This window comes from Podarcis bocagei (assembly GCF_964188305.1).
Source record: "Podarcis bocagei genome assembly, chromosome: 2".
Classification (NCBI taxonomy): Eukaryota; Metazoa; Chordata; class Lepidosauria; order Squamata; family Lacertidae; genus Podarcis; species Podarcis bocagei.
In genome coordinates, this window is record NC_138126.1 from 36,584,215 (window position 1) to 36,594,314 (window position 10,100).

Consider the following 10,100-nt stretch of genomic DNA (forward strand, 5'->3'; position numbering starts at 1 on the left):
GCTTGTACCACAATAAGGCTGCAATCCTAATAAACACTTCCTTCTGATTAGGGGCTTGCACTGCAAATCTATTAGTCTTTAAGATGCCACCACACACACATACACACAAAACCAGTGAACTTTTGTTTATGTCCTTTACTCTCAGAGGTGCCTATTTGTTTGTTCTCTGCTTACCGTCCCATCAACCTAACGCAGGAGTTGTTTTGTGTATGTTTTTATAATGAGTTTGTTCTTACAAACGAAGTGACAGCAAAGGGGAAAAGGGAGAGGCAAGAGGATCTGCCTTCAGACAGTCAGCGCCTCAGAGAACAACCCCTGGAGTCTTCTTTCCACCCCACAAAATGCAAGGTTTTCGTCGACTTCGCCTCTCTTTGGCAGAGCTAAAAAAAAAAAAAGGAGGCTGCTGCGAACGGCAGCAGAAGAGGAAAGGTGACAGCTGGCTTTTTGTTTTGCTTTTAAGGCGAATGTGCATTCGGAAATGATGCCGGCAATAAAAAAAGAAGGGACCAAGCAGAGAGCGGCGAGGAGATGGGGAAGAAATAAAAACAAAAACTTGAGCCTGGCGCCTCGCAAATCACATAGCAGCGCCCTGTCTCAACACTTAAGCAGGAAGAAGCAGCTCAGAGAGCACGAGAAATAAAAGGACAACGCCGAAACGTCTCGCAGCTTTCCCACCAGCTTGAAAGCAGCCTCGGCAGGCATCGGTACCACCATAAGACACCCCCCACCCCCCAAATAAACTTCGCTCCCAAAGTTGAAAGAAAGCAAATTGAGGCGGTTAGGAAACGTGACACCTCTCCCTCGTTCCCAACTCTCTCGGCAGACGTGGACCGAAGAAGAACCCCACCACCAACGCAGGCTGGGCGGGGCGGAGACCCCCACTAGCTTCGTTGCAAAAGTTCGTTGCAAACCCCCCCCCCCATTTTGTTCTAGACACCCTGACAGAAACTCCCCCCCGCTCCGTGCCCTAGTTCGGCAACCCACCTGCCGTCGTCGTCCTCGGCGCGCTCTGTTCCGGTTTTATTCCCCCCCCCCCTCCTCCTGCGCCACCAGCACTTCCACAAGAAGCAGCCGCGAGCCTGGGTAAGTAATCCTGTGCGGCTCCTCCCGCAGCGCCCGCCGCCTCTTCTGGAGCTGCGACAACAGCGCCGCGCTCGCCGGCCCCGCGATGTTCGAGGAGGGAAAGATAGGAGAGGGCGAGGGGCGGAGAGAAGAAGGGGAGGAGGAGGAGGCGCGCGGAGCGAGGCGCGCGGGAAAAGCAGGGGAGGCTCTTGCGCAGCGCCGGATTCCTCCACATACACGCGCGCGCGAGGGCGCGCGCACACAGACAAGACGCTCCTCTTCACATCTCTCTCATGCACACACAGGCGCGCGCGCCTCTCGCACGTTCTGCCACCTTTTTTCCCCTTCTTTTTAGCAGCGCCCCCCCCCCGCCCCGCTCGCCTTCCTCCTGGCACAAGGCGACGTCACCTTGCCGAAAATTAAAAATAACTGTGTGTGTGTGTGTGTGTGTGTGTGTGTGGACGGCGGCGCGTTGGTGGTGAACGTGCCTCGTGTCCCTTCTTCTCCCAAGGGCAGAAGCTGTAGAGGCTGGGTTTTTAGGTATTACTATATTTAAGTACAGTGTGTGTGTATGTATCATACGAAAGAGGGCGACCGCCCTGCTCTTCGCTGTTTGGCAGAGCCCTGTGGAAAAGGCACTCTGCACATGCTCGCTGCTGCTGCTGCTCCTCTCCTCCTCCTTCGCCTCGTTGATAAAGAAGCGGGGAAGGCGCGGACGTGGGAGAAGCGCCTTAAGGGGCTCGCTATCCGCAACAACGCAGAAGCTGCAGTCCTGGGTGCGTTTAACCAGAGGACCCCAAACCCGGGACTTATTTCTGAGGCGATTTGCGTTGTTGGGACTAAGTTGATCCCAGTTTCCAGTGCTTCGTGGTTGCAGAAGGGAAACAAGCCTGCCTAACACTAATACGACTTCTTTAGACCGATGGGCGCTCCCCCCCCCCCAATATTTGGTATTATGACCACGCGATGAGGGAAGTTCTCCTGAGGATACACCCCACCAAAAAAAATAATAATAATACCTAGGCTGCAATCCGTTCTTATGACCTCAATTCTGCTCGCTCAGAAGTAGGGCATGTTTGGTTTCACGATGTGGGCAGGTTTGCAGTCTCAGTTCATTCCAATGGGACCTACCTGCACTTAAGCATGGATAGTAGGAGCAGACTCTCCGGAGTGTCAAAAGTCTCTGACATGTGAATTCCCTAATCCGTATTACAGCACTATGTTTTATCAGGCCATCCAAAATGTCACATTACTTGACAAGTCCCCCCCCCCCCATAAAACAGATGCTATTATTTCCCAGTGATACATGAAGCTGACTCACAGCTGTGTTTATATGGCTGACCAACCTGGTGGACCACTTTTTTTTTTGCTCACTCAGTTTCTGCCAGGGGTGTTTTAGCCAGAGGAAAGGGGTTCCTTTGCATCCCTCGCAATCTCTTCAAACTAATGTTGGGAGTAAAAACTTCGAAAGAGAGTCGACCTGCCCTGCTCCCTCCTCTCACTTTTCAATAACATCCCCTTAGCCAGTTATTTATTGTCATTCACAGACTGGGATGAGCTGCAGGGCATTTCTCTACCCTTGGCTTGAGTTTCAATTTGGAGACGCTGAGCTTTGCCATCTTTCCCTTTAGCACTGATTGCTCTCTGAGTGCTGGGGGTTGAGGGGGTGGGATGGGAAAGAAAAAAGTCTCTGCTTTAAATAAATAATCTTCCATTTCAGCAGTCACACAACAGCTTGCCTGCGTTAAGAAGCCTTTAGCTTGGGCTAAAGCCAGGGAGTTGAAAGGAACTCTTGCATCCTTTTACAGCGCATAGCTATAGAAACCAATCTGCCTGGCTTGCTGCAGCCACCGGTGTGCAGTATATCAGCACCAGGTTCATTTTGCATCCCTAAACAGAGGATGTAAACTTGTAAGAGAAGCTGCACAGTCTCCAGGATGTTCACTACTCCAGTTAGTAAGCCCTGACTTCTCATTAATTGATTTGTCCTATCTGAAAATACACAGCGTGAATGTCCATGTGCACATGTGAGTTAGTTAGATAGATAGACAGACAGACAGAGAAATCAATCTCCTAGCCAGACTGATGAGGCAACTTGAGAACATGGGATGAATGAATCTAGTCTGAATTTGGCAAAGAGTAAAACAGTCATGTCAACCCAGCCCACTTTATTGTCATCTAGTCTAACCCCCTGCATTATCATGTCACTGCTCCAACCACTATGTGGAGGGAGTTGCAAACTGAGAACACAGTGAAGGGCTCACAGAAACAACTTCACCACCTGTTCTGTTCCTGAAACTTCAATTTAGATCACCAAATTGGGGGTGTGAACTTTCCTTCCTTGGAGGTTTTTAAGCAGAGGTTGGATGGCCATCTGTCATGGATGCTTTAGCTGGAAATCCTGCATTGCAGGGGGTTGGACTAGATGACCCTTGGTGTTCTTTCCAACTCTACAATTCTATGGTTTGCCTTCAGATTGAACCAACAGCAAAGATGCACCACTCTGTTTGATGATGTGCACCCCTTCCTCTGAGAAACCTGGCTAATTTTATGAAAATTGATTTTATTTCCTCCAAAACAAATGTTTTCCCCAAATTAGGGAGTAAGCCCCCACAAAGTATATCAGAAGTATTGTGTAGTAATAAAAAGTTTTAAAACTTGTTAAGGCTGCTTAGAAGCTGCTCCCCCCCCCCCGCCCGACGCTTTATTGCATTTTTAAACTGGCTCTGAAGACTTTTGTATTCCGCTTTTATAGATTGAGTTTAATTTGACTATGGAACCGTTGGGCTGTTCTTCTATCTCGTGTTTTGTGATTATGCTTGGCTGATTGTTGTTTGCCTTCAGATTGATATGCTGAGTCTTTTTATTGATTTGTAGTTTTTTGATAAGTTTGAAATGGTATTTGTGTATTGTTTATGGATAGCTCTTTAGCTTTTATTCTGTGTTAGATGCTTTGTGAGGATACTCTCTTAGAAAAGAATACATCTAATTAAAAAATAATAATACATTTTCCCATGTAGGGAATGCAATGCAACCTTCTTGTCGTCAGGTAGTGGTGGAGGGTCCATATGTTTTCAAAGTGCAGACCAACCAGCCTCAAATTGAAGACACTTAAATTATGGAAGACTACAGCACACGGGTGGCGCTGTGGGTAAAACCTCAGCGCCTAGGGCTTGCCGATCGCATGGTCGGCGGTTCGAATCCCCGCAGCGGGGTGAGTTCCTGTCTTTCGGTCCCAGCTCCTGCCCACCTAGCAGTTCAAAAGCACCCCTAAGTGCAAGTAGATAAATAGGTACCGCTTTCTAGCGGGAAGGTAAACGGCGTTTACGTGTGCTGCGCTGGTGCCGGCTCGCCAGAGCAGCTTCATCACGCTGGCCACGTGACCCGGAAGTGTCTCCGGACAGTGCTGGACCCTGGCCTCTTAAGTAAGATGGGCACACAACCCTAGAGTCGGACACGACTGGCCCGTACGGACAGGGGTACCTTTACCTTTACCTTTACAGCACACTCACTCATACAGCCCTTTTCATTTTAAGTTTTCTATCATTATCCTTTGGGCAACGAGGTACTCCATGACTTGACAAATGGGAAATGAATGTCTTGGTTTCCATTTCCATAACTACCTCTTATTGCAAAAGAAATAATGGCCCAGCAAGGAAACAAATGGAGAACCAGCTTGCAAAGTGGTGCAGCCATCATCAAAGACAGGGAAGGAGCCAATTCTCCCTGAGATGTTGTGGGGATTCATCTGCAGTGAGATCTTGGGAAGGAATGAGGCAGTGAGCCCCTTTAAAGAGGTCAATCGGCGAACTTCCGGTCGGTACCAGCGCTTAATGGCGGTCCTACCTCCGAGCTCCGGAGAAGGACTGCTTCGCAAGTTCGGGTCTTACCCGCTACGGCGAGCGGGGGACCCCTAAAATCCCAGGCGCTGAAGCCTGAGAACAAGGAGACTCGGTGGGCACCTTCGCGCCCCCCCGGTACCGTGAAAGAGCCTTTTTAAAGGCTACGGATCGACATCGGGAGAGAGCGCGGTGCTGAGAGTCGCTACCCAGCCTGCGAAGTGAAGCCGCGTCGCCATAAGCGGAGAGCGCCGATTCCTTCCTGAAAAGAAAATTTGGACTGAATTCCCGTGAGTAAGAGCTGGAAAATAATCGGGACCCTTTAAAATTTTAGAAATTGGGCTAAAAACGGGGAGATTTAAGCAAAGGAAGTCTGCCTCCCCCCGACTGCATGAAAGTGAAAGCAACGGAACTCTAAACTTGCATCCGTTTAAACCTGCTCTTTGATCATATAAACCGGACATTTAGACCTTTGATCTCCCCTCTAGCAAGCAGGGCAGAGGGGAGGTGAATCTGACCAACAACTGCATGATCTATTTGGAGGAAAAAAACCTCTGCTATCTCACCTATTTGAAAGCATGAAACGGTCTGCCTTTTTAGTACACTGAACTGACTTTTTCCTGTGAAGTGATACTTTGATACAAAGTTTCCACAGTGCCTGATCACTGTATATCATAAGAAGAAACAGTATAAACTGGGCAACTGTGGCAATTTGAAGTTATAAGTCTTTAGCAACATTGACTTTGACTGTGTTAATCTCCTTCTTTTTTACATCTTGGACTGTCTCCTTTGTTTTTGTATTTGGAAATCCCGTTCTATGGCCATTTTGATTTGCTCCCTCTAGAGGATAAAGTAAAACTTGGCACGGCCTAAGACAGTGGAATTTTCCAAGGGAGAATAATCCCGTGGGAATCGACCTTGACATGAGTGGCCCACAAGAAGAGATAGTTACAAGAGCCAAGATCAAGCAACAACAACAACAACAACAGCTGCAGCTGCAACAGGCAAAGAAAAGAGGCTCAATTTCAGGCGCAACAGCCGGACCAGCAGGAACAACAGGACAAGACAAAGGAGCAGCCGTCTCTATGGAAGCTGTGACAGAGGCCTTGCTCAAGATAAACCAAACTCTGGAGTCTTTGACAAAACAGACTTCAGAGAACACACAAAAATTAACAGAAATATCAGCAAGATTAAACCAGAATACAGAATCTATAAACAAATTGGTGGAGGAAAACGCCACCACGCGCCAAATTGCCGAAGAGGCAAAAGCCACTGCCGGAGAGACACAGGAGAAATTAGAGCCACTTGCCAAGAAGGTCTATGAGCATGATGCAACTTTGGCCTTGTGGGAGTTACAGAGGAAAGAGAGAAATTTAAAATTAAGACTGATTCCGGAGAATGAAAGAGACAACCTTGTGGAATATTTGACACGGGAGTTTGCGGATTGCTGGGACCTTGAGGAAGACGAATTTAAAATTACGACTGCCTTTAGACTGGGTAAAAAGCAAGATAGAAAGACACCGAGAGACTGCTTGATTACACTCAGATCCAAGGAGGAAAGAGATAAAATATTAGGACTACACTTTGAAAAGGCCTTGCAAATTGGAAATTCAGCTGTACAGATCTTTAAAGACATCCCAAAATATATTTTGGATTTAAGAAACTTCTACAAGGACTTGGTTCTTTTGCTAAAGAAAAATTCTATCCGTTTCAGGTGGGAGTTCCCACAAGGACTGTCATTCGACTACAAGGCAAAGAAAGTGAAAATAAAGACAATTCAGGATAAAGACAAATTTTTGGCAAGATACCAGGAGGACCTACAGAAGGGGACTGTGGACGTACTTGCAGAACAGAGGAGAGCACTGGATATCCTGAATCTCTCGTTTGGACAAAAACCACCACCATCAGAAGAAGAGCAACAACTTGGAGCTGTTGGAGGAGCCTTAAGAAAATAACAAGATGGCTTTGCAATTCCTTAGTTGGAATTGTAATGGACTGAATGGGCCTTTGAAGAGAAGACAAGTATTTCATATTTTGAACAGAGAACAACTGGACTTGATATGTCTACAAGAAACTCACATAACCAGAGCCCACAGGAGATTACTCACAAATAAAAGGCTAGGACAAGAATTTATTTCATCAGACAAAGTTAAGAAGAGAGGAGTGGTAATATATGTGAAGGAGAAATGGGCTCCAAAAATGATATTCAAAGATGAACAAGGGAGATATCTGGCTGTGGAGATACAAGTACAAGGAGAAAAATTTCTAGTTGTTGGAATTTATGCACCAAATGAAGGCAAATCTGACTTCTTTAAGAGACTTCATGAAACTTTGACGGACTATCTGGATTACAATATGATAATCATGGGAGACATGAATGGCGTGGTCTCCACTAATATGGACAAGGCACAAAGACTAACAGTCACTAAAGAAGGGAGACTCCCTAAGACTTTTTTCGAAATGACAGAAAACATGGACTTGATAGACATTTGGAGAACAAGGAACCCTCTGGAGAGAGAGGGAACCTTTTTCTCCCAAGCAATGATGACCTGGACCAGAATTGACCAAATCTGGGTTTCTAGTGGACTGGCTCCAAAGATTAAGAAAGTGGAAATCTGCCCAAAAACTTGCTCCGACCATAACGCCGTGAAGATGGAGATGAAACCCACAATAACTGGTCAATTTAGATGGAGAATGAATGACACCCTCTTTCGAGATAAGGAGATTCTCACGAAGGCCCAAAAGACCCTAAAAGACTATTTTGAAATAAATTTGAGGACCGACGTGGAGAAAAGAGTGATCTGGGACGCAAGTAAAGCGGTTATGAGAGGATTTTTGATTCAACAAAATTCAATAAAGAGGAAAAAACAAACTGAGAAAAAAGAGAAGATTTTGGAAATGATAAAGGAAGGAGAGAGGAAATTAAGAACAAAACCAAAGTCTCAGGATATTTTAAGAGAGATCAAGTTATATCAAACACAATATATGGAATTGATGAACCAAGAGATTGAATGGAAGATAAAGCAAATGAAGCAAAAGACTTTTGAATCAGCAAATAAATGTGGTAAACTTTTGGCATGGCAACTGAAGAAAAGGCAGAAACTAAATACAGTTACAAGCCTAGAGGTGGATGGAAAGAACATATCTAAACCCAATGAAATTAGAAATTGCTTTTTAAGTTATTTTAAAAAACTTTACACTCAAGGCCCGCAAAATGAAGAAGATATAGATAAATTCCTTGGAAGATATGGACTACGAAACATCTCTCATCAAAGTAAGATGGATTTGAACCAGAGAATCTCAGAACAAGAGATAGAGGCTGCCATTCAGAATATGCAATTGGGCAAATCTCCGGGACCAGATGGACTGACTTCCAGATACTACAAATCGCTGAAGGAATGGCTGACTCAACCACTAAGAGAAGTTTGTAATGAGATCCTTGAGGGAAAAAGGGCACCTGAATCGTGGAAAGAGGCATATATTTCACTCATACCAAAGTCAGAGACTGAAAAGACCCAACTTAAGAACTACCGCCCAATATCACTGCTTAATGTGGATTACAAAATTTTTGCAGACATTTTGGCAAAAAGATTTAAAAGAGTCTTGATGGAGAAGATTCATAGAGACCAAGCAGGCTTTCTCCCTAAGAGACACCTAGCAGATAATGTAAGGAATGTAATAGACATTTTGGAAAAGCTAGAGGTGAATATAAACACTAAAGCAGTATTGATCTTTGTGGATGCGGAGAAAGCCTTCGATAATATTTCTTGGAGTTTTATGAGGAAGAATCTTCATGGGATGGGGGTAGGCCAGGGTTTTGAGAATGGTATGGCTGCAATATATTCTGAACAAAAAGCTAAACTGATTGTAAATAATGTCGTGACTGAGGAACTTAAGATAGAAAAAGGAACACGACAGGGGTGCCCAATTTCCCCATTACTTTTTATTTCAGTTCTGGAGGTGTTGCTGAACATGATAAGAAATGACCAGCAGGTCAAAGGTGTGCAGGTCGGAGCTAAACAGTATAAGTTAAGAGCGTATGCAGACGACCTAGTATTGACTTTGCAAGAGCCAAACACTAGTACGAAAAAGGTCCTAGAAATAATACAACAATTCGGCCAGGTAGCTGGATTTAAGTTGAATAAGCAAAAAACTAAAGTTTTAGGGAAAAATCTAACAGATATGGAAAAGGAGAAATTTCAAGAGGAAACAGGTTTGACTGTGGTCAAGAAGGTGAAATACCTAGGGGTTTATTTAACATCTAAGAATGTGAATTTGTATAAGGACAACTATGAAAAATGTTGGTCAGAAATTAAAAAAGATCTAGAAATATGGTCAAATTTGAAACTGTCAATGTTAGGCCGAATTGCAGTAATTAAAATGAATGTATTGCCTAGAATGTTGTTTTTGTTTCAGACCTTGCAGATTCTTGACAAGATGGAATGTTTTAAGAGGTGGCACAAAGACATCTCGAAATTTGTCTGGCAGGGCAAAAAGCCCCGAATTAAATTTAAAATATTGACTGACGCTAAAGAAAGAGGGGGTTTTGCCCTGCCGGACCTAAAATTGTATTATGAGGCAGCAGCTTTTTGCTGGCTGAAAGAATGGATGCTCCTCGAGAACACGGACATCTTGGATCTGGAAGGTTTCAATAATGCTTTCGGTTGGCATGCATATCTTTGGTATGATAAAGTTAACAGTGCCTTTAAAAATCACATTGTTAGAAAAGCATTATTTAATGTTTGGATAAGATATAAAGATCTATTGGAAAATAAAACCCCTAGATGGGTGTCACCAGTGGAGGCTAAAGCAGTGAAGAAACTCAATATGGAGGTCGGATGGCCGAAGTATTGGGAAATCTTAGAACAGGATGGAGATAAATTCAAACTACAAAGTCAGGAGAAATTGAAGCATAAAGTAGAAAATTGGTTCCAATATCGCCAAATAATGGAATTTTTTAAACAGGATAGGAAAATCGGTTTCCAGGTGGAAAAATCAAAACTAGAGACCGAATTGTTAGAACCCAATACTAAGAATTTATCTAGAATGTACAACTTGTTGTTGAAATGGAACACACAGGATGAAACAGTTAAATCGGCTATGATTAAGTGGGCTCAGGATGTTGGACATAACATTATGTCAGCTGACTGGGAATGGTTATGGAACACCGGTATTAAATTTACGGCATGTAATGCCTTA

General features: G+C 44.5%; 1 protein-coding gene across 1 annotated transcript in view; it reads right to left on the minus strand.

The window, feature by feature from the left end:
* Window positions 1-1,285, minus strand: part of CNTN3 (contactin 3) — a 174,859-nt gene extending 173,574 nt beyond the window's left edge. The window contains exon 1 of the mRNA XM_081184048.1: window positions 985-1,285. The gene's annotated coding sequence lies outside the window, so the exon portion shown is untranslated. The remainder of the gene's footprint in view (window positions 1-984) is intronic.
* Window positions 1,286-10,100: the final 8,815 nt, after the last annotated feature.